Raw genomic sequence first — 17,672 nt, forward strand, 5'->3', positions numbered from 1 at the left:
TTAATACACACACACAAGCTGTGTGACCCATTCGTTTTTATACTCATTCTGAATGAACGTTTTAGCCAATGTGAGGATTTTCTTGCTTGCCTAAGATTTGACCCATGCTTAAAATAAATTTGCCTAAGAAACTTTCATTTGTAATACCTTACCACATTCCATACTGAAAATGATATACTGGTTCAACAGGTAGGCCTGTATGTCAAGTAAAGATTGCTAGCTACCACTGTTTACACACTTACCCCATGCCAGCCACCATGCCTGGCATATTCTATCTGCTTTTCAATGATCGTAAGCATTATCCTCAAAGCAGCAGCAATGGTTGCCCAACATCACACAGCTATTGATTCATGGTCATGAGATTTGAACTCACATTTGTCTGGCTCCAGTGTCTACTTAACCACAGTGCTCCGTCTTCATGCTTTTAACAGCAGTCTATGTGAATCAAAGTGCTGATGGAAATAATCGGTCAAATCAAGCCTTAGTGCTTGGGATTGAAGTGGATACTGGTTTTAGCTGCAATTATCTGTGTATTTCAAGTGAATGGCTTATATTATAACAAATGGCTCAATTCTGACAAAGTTTGAAAGACAGGTCCTGTATTTAAACATTCTGCTTCATCACCCCTCCCCCCTAAGAACGGATAAAGGAGAGAAGGCATTTTAAAGTGAGAAATGACTTCCTTAAGTCATTTAATTTAAAAAATTTCACAGGGGTTGTGGGCTATTTCTCACTCTTATATGCTCATTATTCTAACATACAAACAAATCACCCAGAGAGAAAAATGTGCTTTTAAAAAAATGCACTCAGTTTATTTGCAAACAATTGCACTATGTGGAACTATTGGCTACTTGATGTTTGAAGTCACAATCCATCTGAGGTTAGGACGATCATTTTCAAAACAGTGACCACCCTTAAGCTTCTCAAACAAAATGAGTTTGTGGGGGCATTCTGGGCCCCATCATTCTAGTTGAACATCTGACAGAAAAGCAATTAGCAAGAAAAAGCAAAGATGCGGTGATTTCTCCAAGAGAATCTGTCACTTTACATTTGGCATCACATGCATTGTGGTCATTTGTTCTGCTTCATGAGTTTCTTTTGTAAAACTGCTGCTGGCCTGAGTCTTCTTGGAATAATTATTTCTTTTTTTTCCTCTAGCCAGAACACAGGGGAAATAGGTGTTTTTTGAATGGTGCTCCTTGAAATCCCTCCAGAGAGCTCTTAGTATAATAAAGACTGTTCATCTCCTTCAATCTGAGCAGTGCTATGTTCATTCTTTTATGTATTGGTCTTCATAATCTCTCATTAGAAAGGTAAGTAACATGGCTGAGATCCATTTAAAAACCTATTCTTCAGTATGAAGGTGGTTGGCAGAAAGAATCAGACCACAAGCAGCCTGCATCCTATCTTTAGTGGAGAAACCTTGGATACCTGTCACGCTTAGAAATGACCTTGACAAATATGGGCCAGGTCACTGCAAAAATTCAGAATGAGTTTCACCCGGAACATGCCACCTTGACATATAGATTATTTTTTGAATTGAAGATAATTAAGGCCTGAAAGACTCAGAAGAACTTTCTCCCTCCCCTTTAACTGCCCCAAAGAATCTAGATTAATGGCGTGGTCCAGGAAAAGCACTATCACCAGAGAGGTCTACAGGAATTCTCTGCAGGGCTTAGAGACCAATGTTCTTTTTGTGTTCATTGTCTCTGCATGGCCCAGCAAACATTTGTAATCCATCTCTATGTAAATTCTCTTCCTCCTTTTTAAAGTCCCAGACTCCAACCCTTTCTCCTTAGTTCAGAATGGCACAGAGCCCCAATCGCCTGAGTGCCTGTGGGCCTCCATATTCTTATGGAGTCTCGGCACTCAGAAAGTTAAACTTGATTTTCACCTGCTAATCTGCCTCATGTCAATTTAATTCTTAAACCAGCCAGAAGAATCTAAAAAGAAAAGGAAGAGAAATTTTCCTCCCCAATATCATCAAGCAACAACAAAACAGTTATAGATGGAAGACATGATGTTTGAGGCTGGCTCAGCCATTAACTATATGACTTCATGCAAATAAATGCCTTTCCTTTCATGACTCAGAGTGTCTTCATCTATTAATTGACTCATAACCAATTCCAATGTAGCAGAGGCCGCTGCTGTCCCATCACGTGATTGCCTTACTATTTCTGCACATGCCAAGACCTGCATCTCTCCCTGGCCATAAAGAAGGCCAGAGAGTCTGGGAATTTGAATATTCCCAAAACATCTCTCAACCAGCTGCCAATAGTGGTTGGTGAATAAATATCCAGCTCCCTTTCCTCTTAAGTGACATAATTCTGAAGTTCTTCCTATCTCCCTGAGTTCCTTGGAAGGATTAAGCTCTAGGTGCTCACGATAGTAATATCCTTTGTAATGGAAATATTACAGTGGTCCCTCATTTATTGCGGGGGTTTGGTTCCAGAACCCCCTGCGACAGGCAAAAGTCCGCGAAGTAATGACCTTATATTTATTTTATTATTTATATATATTTTTTACTTGTTTTTAATTTTTCAATATATATATTTATAGTTTTCAATTTTATTATTATTATTATTATTTTGTATTTTTCTGAAGTGAGAAGCAGGGAGGCAGAGAGACAGAATCCCGCATGTGCCTGACCAGGATCTACATGGCAAGCCCACTAGGGAGCGATGTTCTGCCCATCTGGGGCGTTGCTTCAGTGCAACTGGTGCCATTCCAGCACCTGAAGCCATCCTCAGAGCTCGGGCCAACTTTGCTCCAATGAAGCCTTGGCTACAGGAGGGGAAGAGAGAAATAGAGAAGAAAGGAGAGGGGGAAGGGTGGAGAAGCAGATGGGCACTTCTGTGTGCCCTGGCCGGGAATCATACTGGGGACATCCACATGCCAGACCAGGCCAATGCTCTACCACTGAGCCAACCAGCCAGGGTCTGTTTTCAATTTTTTAGGCTAGAAAATGCTTATTTTACTGCAAAAATAATTAAAATAATAAATATATTAAAAACCCTATATACTGCAAAACCCTGCAATATAGAGAAAAATCCACAGTACAAAATTAGGTATATACAATTTAAAAATCTGTGATACAGTGAGACCGGGAAAAGGAAATCGTGATATGGCGAGGGACCATTATACTAGCTTTCTTTTAATTCCTCTCTCATTTCCCCCACTGCCCTAATGACGCTTCCCAGATGAACAATTTTTACTTGATCTTTCTCTGAGAGTCAATTTCTGGGAAACCTGAACTAAAGCTTCCTCTGTTCTGAGTCTAATATTTGGCCTTTTAAAAGTAAAGGTAATTCCCTAAGACAGTGGTCCCCAATCTTTTTCGGGCCACGGACCAGTTTAATGTCAGAAAATATTTTCACAGACCCGCCTTTAGGGTGGAACGGATAAATGTATCACGTGACTGAGACAAGCGTCAAGAGTGAGTCTTAGACAGATGTAACAGAGGGAATCTGGTCATTTTTAAAAAATAAAACATCGTTCAGACTTAAATATAAATAAAACGGAAATAATATAAGTTATTTATTCTTTCTCTGCGGACCAGTACCAAATGGCCCACAGACCAGTACCAGTCCGCAGCCCGGGGGCTGGGGACTACTGCCCTAAGATATCCAATGCAGTTTGAATACTATCCATGACTTAAATTTATGTTATTATTTTGGGTTTTTTTTTATAACCTTCATTATTTCTTTGTTAAATTCATTTTTATGTTCAGTGTAGAAAAAAGTTAGAGGGTATGTATAAGCAATCTCTTCCTTTTAGAATTAAAGAATCACTGGTTACTTCACCACCCAGAGATAGCTACCTTCAATATTTCGGAGTATTTGGTGCATTATCTTTGAGATATTTTTAATTCATATCTCATCATATAAAAATAAATGTATAAGGAGAATTTTCCATGAAGTAATAGATCATAAACATATTTCTATATCAATAATTATACTTCTATATCATTAATCTTAATGGTGGCATAAGGGTTCATTATATCATTCCAATATATCACAATTTTAAGATTCCAATACATTCTAACATATCATGATTTTTAAAACAGATCCCCTACTTTGGGATATTTCAGCTATCTCTATTTTTTTTATATTATAAACTATGCTTTAGCAGATATTCCTACTTGAATATCTTTGTATACTCTTCCAAACACTTACCAAAAGTATAATTATTGGATCAAAAAGCCAACATGACTTTAAGAGGCTGAGTACACAATGAAAGTAGTTTACCCATGCCAGCCCCCCACCTGTAGTACAAGACATTGGCACCCCTGTCAATGCCAGGCTTTATTATGTCATCAAAACACTATGCCAATTTAATAGCTACGAATAGTAGTTCCTTGTTCTCTGCTGTGCAACTTGTTTCCTAAAAAGATTTAATATATTTTCATGTTTATTAAGCACTTATATTTCTTCTTAGTAAATTGCCTTTTTGTGTCCTTATCTCTTTTTTGGGATATTTATCATCTTTTACTGATTTTTATGGGTTCTTTATGCATAATGAATAATAACCTATGCTGTGCACATTCCAAATCTCCTTCCCAATTTAGAGCTACCTTTTGTATTAGGTTTTTTCATACGATAATTGTTTATTTTATCTGATCAAAAATATTAACTTTCATTTGTGGTTTCTGCCTATGGTGTTACTTCAATTATTATTTTTTTTAATAAGAGGAGAGGAGATAGGCAGACTCCCACATGTGACCTGACCAGAATCCACCTGGCAAACCATGTCTGGGGTGGATACTTAAACCAACTGAGATATCCTCAGTGCCAAGGCTGACACTCAAACCATTAAGCCACTGGCTGTAAGAGGGGAATAGGGAGAGAAGGGAGGAAAAAAGCAGATGCTCACTTTTCTTGTGTGCCCTGACCAGGGATGAACTCACGACATCTGCACGTGGGGCCAACGCTCTATCCACTGAGCAAACCATCCGGGGCCTCAAGTTTATATAAATAATCACCAGTATTTTCTTCTGGTATTTTTTGTTTGTTTTTTTTGTTTTGTTTTGTTTTTATATTTAAACCTTGAATTATCTATCTGGAATTCGTTTCATTTTTAGGTACAAGGCGAAGATATGTCCTTTTTATTTTAATAATTATCGATGCATCTTCATTAGGCCCTGGGACACAGCTTCTGTCCTCGGGCTCAGGGAGCTGAGGGAAGGCACGGTTTTGTGTATCTGTTTCCTCATCGCGCAACTCTTATGACTGCAGGCTCTTCTTTGAGGCATCTAAGGCCTTGGAATCCAAGAGCCCACGCTGACCCCTGAGTGGAATAAAACCCTTGAAACTCACAAAGGTGTAGCACTCCACCTCTCTAGGAACATCGAAGGAAGACTGGATGTGCTGAGAATCAAGTCAGGACAGCTCCCACACAGAGCCTTTCTTAGCGTCTTTGCTTATAATACCCATGTCAAGGAACTCTGCTTAGCCAGCAGTGCCTACTTCCAAGCTAATAATAACCATCTCTTTCAGCAGCACGGAAAACAGCTTGCAACTTCTGTGAGGGAAGTGCTTGGAGTAAGAGAAACACATTAACGTAATCTGAAAATTATTGCTGAACGCTGGGCTATTAGAGCTTTTGACTTGTAAAATATGAATGCTTTTGAGTGATGAAGCTCAAAATTACCCCACCCCGCCCCCCACAGACACACACATGCACATGCACTTAAGCAGCCGTGTCACAAACATCTGACATGCAGGCATTTCTATCCCAACATTCAGTTATATAAACTGAGGCTCCACTACAAATGAGCAAATTGAAAGTCGCAGCATCTCCAGGAACCTGCTGGTGCCTAGACTTGTGCAGATCTACTATAAAAAAATCAAAAAACATTTCTCTACCAGCCCACAGCACACGCTTCAGTCACTTTTTTACCTCTTACCAGCTCTGTGACCTAAGGCAAATTACTTAACCTCTCTGAACTTCGGTTTCCCTATCTGGAAAGCAAAGGAAACTGACTAGATATCAAAAGCCCTTCAGCATTAACACTCTAGGCCTGAGTTTTTCAGTGCTAACCTTCATAATTCCTCCAGAGCTAAAGGTAAAAACTCAGGACTCGGAAAGACTCGGAGGAAGTCAAGCTTCCATTTGAATTGCAAACAAGGAGAGCTCAGTGATCTTAATCTCATATTTATTGGGTGGTTTAGCTATGTGAGATTGACAGCGCTTATAGCTGCTTCTCAAGAGACAGTTTGAGGAGCAGAATCGCTAACATTGCCCATTCATTGTATTAATAACATCATTCAAGGAAAATGGACCCCCCCCCCTTTCCTATTCTTGGCCTGAGATAATGCACTATATTGTTTCAGAATGGGAAGGGAATTATTGACTAAAGATAGTCTAACAGGCCTGTTCCATTTTAGGGGCTTTAAAACTAATAGCAGCTAAGAATAAGATTTAGAGGGGCTATAATAGCTAAACAAGCATCAGAAACCCGGATATCTTTGCCTAGAGCCCAGCTATGGCTACACTGTTCAGAGTAAATTATTGACAAAACCATCTGGCCCGTTGCAGGAGAATGCTACTCCCTGGTTCTGAAAGGTGATAGGCTTCAGTCTGTCAATGGAGAGAGAAGATGATTTTGGTTCCAAAGTATTGCTCATTCTTCTGCACTTGCATTTTTTTACACGTAAACCAGTGGGAATGCCAGTAGGAAGAGCATCCGTTCGTTGTAGGGCTGGAGAGATGACACGAGAAGCAAATAAAACACGCACATTGCGAGCATACCTAGACTATGGGTTTTTCAATGCTGCCTGACCTGGGGAAAGAATGTCTGTTCTCCAGAGTGGGTATAAGCACACGGTTCCACCCTCCACCTGCTTTCATGGAGTTAACGCTTCCGTGGGTGTGCGGAGGGATCCGTCGGCTCCTGCGGCTGTGAAGGGGCGGGAACACGTCGGGTCCCGCGGGTGTGCAGGTGGGGGTAGGGATGGGCACGTCGGATCCTGTGGAGAAAGAGAAGCCTTTCCTGCTTCTCTCTGGAGAAGATCTGCCTGGGTAGACATGGAGTCAGAGCATGCAACGCTGCATCTCTGCGATCCTCTGCTCAGTAGGGCAGTACTCATTCATTTCTGCTCCATCATCATGGCCCCGTGTGCTCAAAGTTGGATCTGTCTCCTTGCCAAGCCTGGCCTTTAGCTGATACTCCCATTTTGGAAAAATTAAAATGGCATCTCCAGATGTTCTTTGCAGTCCCACCTCTTTGAAAGCTCTGTGATGAGTCTCTAGGGCGCTGCTTGCCTGCCTGTCCCCTAGTTCACCTGTATCTGTACTTGTCACGAGTACAGCATTCATGTGGTCTTTCAGAGCCCTTTCCTGGAAGGGGCTGTTTGCTCCGAAGCAAGGCCGATGCTATCAGCTTGTGTTTCCTCTTTGAGTTCGAACTGCCACTTCATCATGGCTGAAAAATATTCTGTGTTTATAATAGGGGGTTATATGGCTATTTTACTACTGATGGAGTCCCGCCCAACCCCTGAATTCATCTCTGCTCCTTTGTGGAGCTTCAAAATCGTGAGTCAGGTGAGTGTTCACTGGCTCCTGCCTCTTACCAGAACATTTCACCTTCTTTTGAGTAAATAAAAATATCCTGTGTGGGGGATTGTTAGGACTATGAGATTATTCTGTACGATACTGCAATGATGACTATATAATTATGCAGTTGTCAAAACCCTCAGAAACTTACAGCACAAAGAGTGAACACTAATATATGCAAATTAAAAAAGTGATTGAGTGAGGAGGTTGGAGATCCCAGGGAGGAATGCAGACTGTGACAAGATAATTCTTTACAGATGAGCAAGGGGAGAAACTAGAATGACCCATGTAGTAATGGATCAGCATTGGAGACATCAGTAAGAAACCTTGTTTAGCTTAACATTGATACAGATAATTATGTAAAGAAATCCTTATAGGTATATGTATATACATAAATTAGTAAATGCATATATCTTTCTTTGCTCTGTCAGCTGAGAGGACCTCAAAGAAATGACACCAGATAGCAATGAGCACACCTAGCATCCTGACCTTAATGTCTAATACCATTCTCTGATAAAATGAACCAGCGTTCTTTGGAAAATGGCAGATTGTAGGACTGGGGTTGGAAATACACAAGGCAAGTCTGGCACATCTTGTAGAACTAGAAAGAAAGGAGGTGAACAAAAGGAGTAGGAAGAGGAAGAGGAGGAGAAGAAGAAAGAAGAAGGAAGAAGAACCACCAGAATGATGGAGGTGTGTCGAAAGAGCACAGGACCTAGACAGCATTATGCTAAGTGAAATAAATCAGATAGAGAAAGACAAATACCGTATGATTTCACTTATATCTGGAATCTAAAGAACAAAATAAATAAAACAGAGACATACTCGTAGATACAGAGAACAAACTAATGGTTGCCAGATGGAAGGTGGAGGTTGAGGGGTTGGGTGAAAAAGGTGAAGGGATTAAGAAGTACAAATTAGTCGTGGGCATGTAAAGTAAAGCACAGAAAAGTATAGCATAGCCAATAATATTGTAATAACTATGTATAACAGGCGTCCCCAAAGTACGGCCTGCAGGCCGCATGCAGCCCCCTGAGGCCATTTATCCAGCCCCCGCCGCACTTCCGGAAGGGGCACCTCTTTCATTGGTGGTCAGTGTACTGGAGTACTGTATGTGGCGGCCCTCCAATGGTCTGAGGGACAGTGAACTGGCCCCCTGTGTATAAAGTTTGGGGACCCCTGATGTATAGTGTCAGATGAGAACAAGACTTATTGGGGGAAATTATTTCACAAATTATATAAATGTCTAACCACTATGCTATACACCTGAAACTAATACAATATTGAAAGTCAACTCTAATTGAAAAAAAAAAGGAGCTCTAATAGCCAAAATTGGAACAATTTAAGCAACAAAATAAATAAAGCACTCCTGGATTTTTAACTTAAAATATAAAATAAATGTCTGAGAGTCCAGTGACATAAATAAATGACTGAATAAATAATAGAGAAACGAGAGAATCTCTCATGTAGCATAGCAGGAAGCAACCCGACAGAGGATAGACATTCAGATAACTTAATCAATAAAGGAAGGAGAATTTATTAAAGCCAGCGGAGCACATAGGCCTTGTAGCTCCAAAACACAGGCTCCTCAAAGTTGATTTTCTTACAGGTTATATACCTTTACAGTATCTAAGCAATGCACATGTGATTTCTTTGTTTAAGGTTTCCCAGGACTCAAGGAGAGGGGAGGGAAAGTTTCGGTGGGGTCAGCAAGGGGGAAGGGGTTTCCAGATCACTGGCCATAGTTACATATAGATCCTGCCATTGCTTTGTATTGTAACTATGGGATATAGCTGATTTATCACTGGCTGACTCGGTTACCCCTGCTGGCTCCTTTCCCTTGTATTCTTTTTCTTTTCTTCCTTCTCAGGAAAGAGGAGGTCTGCCCCTCCTTCCTCAGTAGAAGAATTCCAAATAACTCCCCACTCCTTAAGCGTGAACTGTGCACTTAGTGATCAAAAGAGTGTAGCATGGAAAGTGGATAAAAAGAGTGACTTTATAGTAGAGATGACTTACAAACACTATCTAGCTAGGTGATCAAAGTTAACATCAACAGTGGTAAGTCATGTTGACAGTATGTACTCTGGATACAATATGATGAATAGCAATTTACTTCTGTGTTCTTTCTTCCCAAACCCACAGCCACAGTCTCACCACAAGGAAAACATTACATTTCAATATAAGGACAACCTACAATACACTGAAACAGTGCTCCTCCAAACCATCAAAGTCATCAAAAACAAGGAGAGTTGAGAAACTGTCACCACCAAGAGGTGCTCAAGAAGATATGACAATTGGCCTGACCTATGGTGGCGCAAGTGTATAAAGCATCTACCAAGAACCCTGAGGTCACTGGTTCGAAACCCTGGGCTTGCCTGGTCAAGGCACATATAGGAGTAGATGCTTCCTGCTCCTCCCCCCCTTCTCTTTCTCTCTCTCTAAAAATGAATAAATAAAATCTAAACAAAACATTAAAAAAAAAAAAGAAGACATGACAATTAAATATAATGTGATAATTTGGATGGGATCCTGGGGGGGGGGGGGGGAGGTAGTGGAGGCCATTAGGTAAAAACCAAGGAAATTTGAACAAAGTATGAACTTTAATAACAATAATGTATCAATATTGGTTAATTCATTATAACAAACGGACATACTATTGTGGGATGCTAATAATAGAGGAAACCATGCTTGAGGATATATGCAACTTCTTGTATTAACTCTCCATTATTTCTGAAAATCTAAAATTTCTAAAAAGTAAAGTCTATTTTAAATAAAACACTTTTTAAAAATAGATTTTTCCTTTTCCCCTAGCAGAACCAATAGGAGAAATGACTTTACTATTTTGATCCAAATATCTCCCATGTTTCAGGTCCCAGTTGCTGTGTATTTTTAGCTAATAAAACAAAACAAAACAAAAACCTCTGGACGGGAAGGGAGAAACATTCTTCAAACAACAAAGTTTTAGAAGTTAAGATGCCATTAACAGGCAATTTATTCTGATACTCTCCACGTTAGTAAGGAATCAGTGATTGGCTAAAGACATCAGAAAAGTTACTGGCAACAAACAAGAGATAAAAAACCACTGTCAATCCTGAGAAACAGATCAGTGAGTGTGCCTGAAGCTTTTCCGTCAGATTCCATCATTCTGCTTTACCACCACCCTGTTCCATATAAGCCCATTAAAAACCCAATCAATGGATCAAATAAACAAAACCATACTCTTCTCTTCTGATTCTGGCTCTCTTTCTGTAGTTCTAATCTAAGAGAAGAGTATCCTGAGCCATTCAGGTAGCAAGCAAAGGACTTTGGGGTCATCGCTGATAGATACAACTCAAGTCCCAGTTAGCACCAAATCTGTCCATTTATCTCCAGAATGTAATTCTCAAAATCTGTCCATTTTCTCCACTTCCAATAGCATCACAACAACCACTAACAGAACCACCCTATACCAAACTACTATTATCTCCCACCTGAATTAATGCAATAAATTTTTAATGATCTAAATGCATTCAGACTGGCTCCCTGCTAATCCATTCTCCATTATACAGCCAGATCGATCTTTTCAAAACACTAAAGTATTTATGACTTGTTTAAAATCTTCATGGCTTCTCAGGTCCTTAGGATAAAGATTTTAATATAGACAACAAGACCCTGTAGTATCTGGCTGAAATCTTCCTTACCACATGTAAAGCCAGTAGCCATGGCCACCATCACAGCCACCTGGCCAGTGCAGGTTTGCATTAGATTTGGACAGGCGGTAATGAAATAATGGAGCCAAGAACTGGTGGGCCATTACCTTTAATCCTAGCTTGTACCCGGTGGGCAAGAAATGCACACAGTGGGAAAACACTTCCCTTTCCATTCGGGGCTCCCAAAGCCACTGACTTATCCGAGTTTCCTAGAATCAAAGGTTTCTAACCTCACCAGCCTTATTCACCTCTGTTCCCCATCTCCACCTCTCTGCACAAACTGGCTTCTCCTTCAGCACTCTGCCATCTTGGCTGCTTCTCCTGGCCTCCTCCATGTGGCCTTTCTCTGCTCTCCTCTCTAATGCTAATCTCAGGAACTGAGAGAAAGTAGGCTCCTGGTCTGCCCCACTTTATAGTGTAGAAATCAAAATCTTTTAATCCAATATACAAACAAGGAAGTCTCTGATACAAAGTCACTTATCTGAGGCATAATGGGATTCCTCATGAGAGTGTACCACTCCACATCAAAAAGGGTGGGAAAGGCTTAGTCCTAAAACCAAGCCCCAGGCTACAAGGATCCTGCCTGCCCACAGCCTGCCCCCAATACACGTTAATATAACCACGCCCATCCCAAGCAAGAAGAGTAACTAATATGATCACCTGGGCAACGGGCTTCCATGTGGGCAGCGCCATCTTTAACAAAGTAAGCATAATATATTTTATCTGCCCAAAAACACACTTTCCCTAATTCTCAGCACTCCAGCCACAGCGAGATCTTCAAACACATCATGCTGCTTTTGAAACTGGAAATATCAGAGTAAACTGTCTGCCACCATTTCAGCCAAATAAGTAGAGACAGGGATTGAATCGTTTATGAGCACTTTATTTAGATGGCCAGTGATCTGAGGAGATGGGGGTCATGTTCCCAAAGCCATCTAAACCCCCCATCTGCAGCCAACCTTTTTATAAGGGGAAAAAAAGGGAAGGTAAAGGTTTTGGAATTTCAAGGGAAGGTTAATCAGATCAGAGTTAAAGTTAATTGGATCATAGTCAGCAGGCATTCTGTCCTTGGAGCACAAAGGCTTTGCTTGCAGACCCCTGGGGCACAAACGTGGACTACTTGCAGATATCATTAAGTCAGGCAGGTGGCTCAGGCACCTGGCTCCTGCAACAAAGCCTCTACCTGCATTAACCATTGAGCCCACTCACTGACCGTCAGTCACCAAAGCCACCATTACTCAAGCCAAAGTTTTAACTCTTGAGTTTCCCCTCTCATTTTCTGTCTTGATTCCCTTGTGCGTGTCAATCTTCCTTTTCCTCTGAATGCTCCCTCCTCTTCTGTACTTAGTTAACAGCCACTCATTCTTTACAACTCAAATGTCACTTTCACAGGACCTGTCTCCCAACCTGCAGCACCTCGGAGGCCAGATATTCTTATTATATGTACTCTTAGAACTCTGTCCCTTCCTTTTATAGTACTTACCTTAGCTTGTGTGGACAAAAAAAAAAAAGGCTTCATTGGAAAATAACCTCACAGATTGAACTGATCATAAATTCCTAACTGGGCAGGTCATGGTGGGTAGCCACACCCCACGCATGTAGCTCCTCTAGTATAAATATATAAAGAAAGTTATCTTGACCTTAAGCAAGCCCTGTCCATTGTTTCTGTGCATGTAGATGAACAGACCTTTGAAGTAAACCTTAATCACCCCGAAGAGAGCACAGTCTTGTTAACTATTCTTTTTTGTATGTTTGTTTAGTGAGAGGAGGGGAGGCAGAGACAGACTCCGCATGTTCTCAACCAGGATTCACCTGGCATGCCCACTAGGGGGCGATGCTCTGCCCATCTTTGGGCCCTTGCTCCATTGCAACTGGAGCCATTTTTTTTCCCCTTAGTGTCTGAGGCGGAGGCCATGGAGCCATCCTCAGTGTCTGGGGCCAACTCACTCCAATCGAGCTATGGCTGCAGAAGGGGAAGAAAGGGAGCAGGGGTAGAGAAGCAGATGGTCGCTTCTCCTGTGTGCCCTAAGAATCAAACCTGGGACATCCACACACTGGGCCAACAATCTACCACTGAGCCAACTGGCCAGGGCTTGTTGACTATTCTAGAATCTAATTTGTGCTTTGCTTCCTCCCAGCTCCATGTAATCTTCCTATGTTCCCTCCTTGATTCCAAATGCATAAAAGAAACTGCAAACTGTTATTCTCTGGAGCATTTTGAGATTTTGCTCTCTGGCATTGGTTGTCAGTTTGGTGCACATAAACTGATGAAATTTATTTACAGTTTTGGACATTTCTTACACAGACACTTATAAAAGTATAGTCATTTTTTATAATTATTTGAGTTATGCTTACCTTTCTCGTTATATAATCTCCACCAGAGAGTTTGCACTTGGTTTTAAATAAATATTTATTGAATGAATAAATGAAGCATGCTGACTTTTTCATGAAATCATACTAGGTTTGCCAAGTAACCTTGACTCACAGTATACAAGAAAGATGGATCTATATAATCCTTAATGAAATCATGGATCATTCTTAAACTTTTTCATTATGTCACTTTAGGGAGAGGGGGAGATTAGTGAGACTTAATCAACTAGGCAAATTAAATTATCACACAATGTCTACATTGTTCACGTAAGCTGCTCAAATGATTGACTAAGTTCTCCTTTTAGTTGGCGCTGACAATGAAGTGTATTTCAACTGATGCTATTGAAGCGCAAACAGAATTGAGGATGGAATGAAAATGGTTCAGTGGCTGCAACCATTAACTAGTTTGTAATGAGCCTTTTTATTAAAGACAGTGTTTAATATTCATGGTTTATAATAATAGGTGATTTATTTGAAGGTGGGCTACTTAGTTAGGGTTTGTGTTGTTTATTACAGCAATAAAATGTAATGATATTTTTATCTAAAGAGTAAAAATAATCCATAAATTGAGGGGGTTTTTTTAAGAAAAAAAGATACTTCTTTCCACATTCAGGAGAAACTTAAAAAAAAACTTTGAAAGTGTGAGGGGGAAGTGTCATGAGATTAACCACAACAATGACACAATGGAATTGGAATAAACCTCCTGTCATAGTACTGTAAGCTCATATGTAATATAGAAAGAGTGAAGGTTAAAATTGTATTCACAAGCATTTTTAACAATTTCCTTTCTCCATATGTACATGTGTATGTGTGTAGAGATTAAGGGAAAGAGATATACTTTATTCCCTTTCATTATAAGGTGATCTTGCTAATATTGTCTCTTACTAACTGAAGTTTATTTTAACATGTCAGGTGAGTACAGAACACAAAAAGTCTTCGGAAATGTACAGTTTTCTGTGGGAGGTCTCGGGCACCAGGCCATGCATACACTCATAGCTGTGCTCCAAGGGCCAACCATGCACATGTCGTCAAGACATGGAGAAAAAGAAATCCAGCTGAAAGAACACGGTCTATGGAGTCTGGAGGTCATTGATTTAAACCCAAGTTTAGCCATTTACATATGGTCTTACTAAAAAGAAATTATTTAACCTTTGAGAACCTCATCTGTGAAGTCTGGATAAGTGACATTTGCTATGAAAGTTACATGAGATGTTACATAGTAGGCATGTAAATGTATCAGTTATTATTAACACTATAAATACTACTGGTAACATTAAAAATACATCATGTTCACACTCTCTACCAGACACTAAATAAAACTTTAAACATGGCAACATTTTTCATATGTGCAGAAATAACTTAGGGTTCTGCACATAATGGCTTGACTGTAAGGAGTTGGATTTTCCTAACTACCTTGGCTGTAAGTCAAGAAAGCAATGATGGCCCTGGCCAGGTGGCTCAGTGGATAGAGAGTTGTGCCACATACTGAGGTCATGGGTTTGATTCCCAGTTAGGGCACATACAAGAAGCAACCAATGAGTTCACAACTAAATGGAACAACTAAGTGCAGGGCAAGTTGATGTCTCTCTCTGTCTCTCTCTCTCTCTTCCCTCTCTTCTTTCCTCCTTCCTCCTTAAAAAAATTTTTTTTTAAGAAAGCAGTTACTATTTGAGTGTATAGGTGACCTAATGCACACACTTAACTTACTTATAAATTTAACATAGAATCATTTACTCTCTGAAATTCTTCAGGAGATCAGGCATTGTGCCAATTTCACTGTCTTTTCTTAGCATACAGTGTCATTTAACATTGATTCAGGATGTACACTCCCTGCATTTAGGAACCTTGCCTTTCTACATCACCAGTGTACCAACTGCACTTAGCACAGTGCCTGGCACATATAGGAAATAGTTACCAATTATGGAATAAAGAATGCATGAGTGAATGGCCTTTCACAGTGATACTGTGTCTATCAGCCAATGAAGTATAATGTATTTGAAGACATAGCTTTCTGATGTTCCATGAGTCCTTCCAATGACATAGTAAGAACCACCAATGTTCAACAACAGAGAAGAAAGGCTGTGGGATTTATGAATAAAAGATTTCCTTTGGGCTCATGAACTGTATCTTCTACAAAGAATTGACCATAATCTCTCAGAAGGGCAAAGGCAAAGAAGCATAATAAAGTGGAGGATTAAGAAATCAGAGAATATTTGGCAAGTTCTGAGGATGTAGCCAATACTCATAATGAAGCCCCATATGATCTGTGAGATTCCAGAATGATTGAGATATAAAGATGGAAAGGTAACTAGGACACAAAATAGCAGGGCTGCACAAAGGCCCTGTATGCCCAGAGACAAGGCTGAGCAAATTAAAACTTTACCACAGACTTCGGTTTAAGCATCTTGTACAGTATACTATATAGATTGCATGAAGCTGGGAGAACGCCTTTTGTGGCAGTTTAAGAGGGCTAAGCTTTCTTTTCCCGAGGCCTTAGTCTGGCTCGCACTGACCTTTTGAAGAATGTAGGACGAGGCATCAGGAAGGTACGTCTTACAGATATTGAGAAGACTCCACTGTCTGGTGGCCCACTAATGGCATGAAAACAATCACAAGGGAGCAGAGAAAGATAGGGCTGAGTCTTCTCCCAGGTGGTAACAACTGGTAGCCCACCTATACTCGAGTGGGATGAAAGTGTGGCCAAAAGGAGACGAGATGAAAGCCAAAGAAAAGAGACATCACCTCTTTATAGTAATGGAATGAATGAATGCACGCATGGTACCCAAAGATGGACTCTCGTGAGAGGGTGGGTGGGGTGGGTGGGCCCTTCGGTGGCTTTGGCATTGTTCCTTGGATGAAGAAGTAGAGAGAGATCTTGATTTTGCTTTCCAAATATGCAGGCAAAATATCTGCAAAATTGTGATTGACAAGTCCAAAAGTCTAGAATTAAGTTTAAACTATCCCTCTGCTTACCCTTTGCAAGTTTCAAAATGATCTTTTGAATGAATTTCCCACAAGAGAAGATTAAGGGATGATAGTACGGAGCCTTGCCAAAAAGGTCATCTACTCAGACCAAACATAATTCATATTGAGGACTATGGGTACCTGCCCATCAAGAAGGAAAGTATCCTAGCAACAAGTCTCCTAATTCCCTGAACAGCTGTCAGCTTTCTCTCCAAATGGTGATGATGGATGGAGGCACTGACCTGGACCAATCTTTCACTGGTTCCAATCCTGTCCTTTTACTGAGGACTCATTAATGCTAATTATCATCTTTGATTAAGCCTGTGCTTGACAAATGGGCCTTATTGCAAGTCTTCACTCCAGACAAAAATTTACAACTAGAGGTTAGCATAATCAATACTCCAGACAGTGTATTGTCAGAAAGAGAATTTACCATAAAACCTAGTGCCATGCAGCCGGTGGCATTCAATCTATCACAGCTGCCCACTAAGAATGAACCATGGCCGTCCTCCATTACTCTCCCCCTGTTCTCAGATGTACCCCATTCAATCAAGTGCAAGGCTGCGGGAAATAAGATCGTCTGTTAAGAAGACACTTTTTAGAATAACTCAGCAAAATGACCACTAGGAATTTCAACAAGGAAACAAAAAGTTCCCTTTGTTCTTCCACGGTTATCACAACATCAGTTAGGACCACCTGACAGAATAAGATGTAGAATCGGTGTTCCCAACCTCATGAAAGCCAGCATAGTTTCAGAACTATCCCTTCACTCCCTATTGAAAAGCCATTGCTCGGGTCAAGTTCAAAAGCAAGAAGGCAATGTACTTGTACCACTTGGGCCCCACGGAACACTCCTCGCTGCATTGCTCTTTACAGGATGTTATCAGAGGTTGCTACAAGAAATAGAATTCTGAAATCCACTTCTGCGTGGCTTTGCGATGAGATCCCAGCTAGGGTGACAAGGCTCTGGTAGGTCGGTATGTCGAGTTATATAATGCTCTGCTAGCAAGCACGTCCCCTACTCCTGCTGGTGCAAAAGAGGCTCACAGAAATAGATTTTAACTGTGTTTCCATGAGGTTCAATCTCACACAGAC

Source organism: Saccopteryx leptura, chromosome 6, assembly GCF_036850995.1.
Source record: "Saccopteryx leptura isolate mSacLep1 chromosome 6, mSacLep1_pri_phased_curated, whole genome shotgun sequence".
Lineage (NCBI taxonomy): Eukaryota > Metazoa > Chordata > Mammalia > Chiroptera > Emballonuridae > Saccopteryx > Saccopteryx leptura.